The sequence below is a fragment of the Pseudomyrmex gracilis genome, unplaced genomic scaffold, assembly GCF_002006095.1.
Source record: "Pseudomyrmex gracilis isolate BER0280 unplaced genomic scaffold, ASM200609v1 scaffold_973, whole genome shotgun sequence".
Taxonomy (NCBI): Eukaryota; Metazoa; Arthropoda; class Insecta; order Hymenoptera; family Formicidae; genus Pseudomyrmex; species Pseudomyrmex gracilis.
Window position 1 is genome coordinate 38484 of NW_018021557.1, and position 2710 is coordinate 41193.

Genomic DNA, 2710 nt, shown 5'->3' on the forward strand with positions numbered 1-2710 from the left:
CGTACGGTGTCGAATAATTTGGTGTCGAATAAATCTGTGTCGAATCGAGCGGTGTCGAATCGTACTGTGGTCAAACGGAACACGCCCCTTATTTTTCACCTTTTCTGGCTTGATAGGCAAGAATTGGGAAAATTCGTTCGGCTCAATAGTGGGGAAATGTCCGTTTAAATGTGGTATCCAATATATGGCACTAACATGCGTTTACACAACGCGTGATAAAAAAGAAATCTGTTCTCTTGTATAAAAAAATGTATGAGAAGACTAAAAAGAAAAAGTGAGAAAGAATGAGAAAAAAAGAGTACGAGAAAATAAGAGAGAGACTAGAAAAGAGAATGATTGAGAATTAAAGAGAGTAAAAGAAAACGAGCAATAAAGAAAAAGAAAACGAGAAAGAGCGAGACAAAAAAGAGCAAGAAAGAGAGAAAGAGAAAGAGAAAGAGAGAAAGAGAGAAAGAGACAAAGACAGAGAGAGAGTGAGAAAAAGTCAGTGAGAGAAATTGAGAGAGAGAGAGAGAGAAAGAGAGAAAGAAAGAGAGAAAGAGAGAGAAAGAAAGAGAGAAAGAGTGAGTGAGAAAGAGAAAGTGAAACAGAGTGAAAGTGAGAGAAAGAGAGAGAGAGATTGAAAAAAGGAGAGAAAAAAAGAAAGAGAGAGAGAGAAACAGATTGCTAGATAACAAAGTAAAAAAGAGTGAAATACTGCGAGAGAAAATGTGAAAAAACTGCGATAAAATAAAAAAAATAATGAGTGTAATCTTTATTGTTTCTCTTCTACATCTAGATAACGCATTATACGATACAATTTAATACGTAAAAAATATCTTGTGCAGGAATTACAAAATTGTGAAATAGTGTTTATGATATGAGTATTATTATTATAATTTCGGGTTGCAAAACAATTGTTACTTTTATTGTAAGAATATATTTAGCTAACACAGTCTGTTTTTAAAAGATAAGTAGTAAGCACGTATTGCTTGATCAGCAAGAGTGACAGATTTGTCTCCGCGTGCTGATCAAGCAGAGTTAAGCGGGTGGTGCAACATTGTTTTGCTGCGATACGAGGTCGTACAAGCAAAGCGATGCTGCCCACTGCCCCCCAAAAGAGGTATAAAAAGACGCTGCGGGATGGCAGCGTCAGAATTAGTCCATACGTCGTCGTATCGAAAAAAAGAATTGTATTAAAATAGAAATAAACTCCGTGTGAATACTAAACGAGAGAACTTTTCTCCCTGTACCTGCTGCTATTCCCGTCAAAAGAATCCATTGTGACTAAGGGCACAACAAATTTTGGTGGCAGCGGTGAGATAGATCACCAGGAAGGAACAATCTATCGGACGGGAAGACGAACCAGGACAGGAAAAGAGTAACGGGTGAGAAGAAGTAACACCATTTGTTAAAATTCAAAAGGCAGTATATATAAGACGCTCCAAAAAGCTACAAAATATAAAATTGTTGCGAGCGTCTGTGGACTTCTGAGTCTGAAACAAAAGAATAAAAACGCCTATTAGTAAAGCGTTGGCGAACTAAACGTTTGAGTGAGACAGAGAAGCATATCAACGTCTCAAGTTGCACGCGGAGAAACTGACCTACCGCACAAAACAACATACGGCGACGTAAAGCAGACAACGGAGTAACGCCGAGAAGCAAAGAAATTACTCTAGCGCGTAAATTGTCACGGAGTTCCAGTAGACGATAGCAAGCTAATTAACAGTAAGACGTCACTAGCAAGTTTCCGTCAAGTGAAAAAAAAAAACGAAAAGCAGAGTCCGAGATCACATACGGCGGAAGAGAAACATTCAAGGCAACCTGAGTGGCGGCAAGCAAGGTCAGCGGCAGTGCGAGAAAACAACGGCGGCACGAGACAGCAGCAGCACGAGACGGCGGCAGCGGCGCGGGGCAACGGCGGCAGTGACAGCAGAAAGCAGTGGCGACGGCATCACAGGGACCAACCAAGAAACCATAGGCGTAACTACCACAGCGGTCGTAATGAGGCATCTGTTAATGTAAGTCTTGTTAAGTAGAATTGTACGGATGACCGATAACTGGCATCTGCAGCGTGCTGGTAGTTACGATAGGCGCGAGATACGATCCGAGCGGTTAGACCGGTTTAGAGAAACAACACCGAGATCCGCACCGGCCGCGTTAGAGTCGAGTCTATTCCAGAGAACTCTGGTTTTTGACGAAGCGGAAGTATGAGTGGGGTCAAGAGCAGCAGTGCGCTTTTGAAACATTAAAAAATAAGCTAAGCGAGGCGCCACTGCTGGCGTACCCGGACTTTACAAAAGAGTTTATCGTCACTACGGATGCGTCGGGGTACGCTGTCGGCGCAGTGTTATCACAAGGAAAAATAGGTCGCGACGAGCCGATCGCGTACGCAAGCCAGATATTAAATAAGGCAGAGCGGAATTATAGTACCACCGAAAAGGAGTTATTGGTGATGAATAATATTCTTCTATAAAAAAACTGGCGTAGTTTATTACTACCAAGTTTACAAATTATTGTACAATTACGCACGCTTATACTGACACTTAGCTGTTGCTTTACTGCGGTAAACTCTCCGGATGGACTCGGAGCCACACAGTATTCAACAGCTACTCACGATCTGCCTGTCGATGCTCGCGATCGATCTTTTAAAGGAATCGATCGCGATCATTCAGCAGTTTAGCGACCTAATTACTACTGCACGTAGGTCGCTGACGTTGCGTGCTGTGTC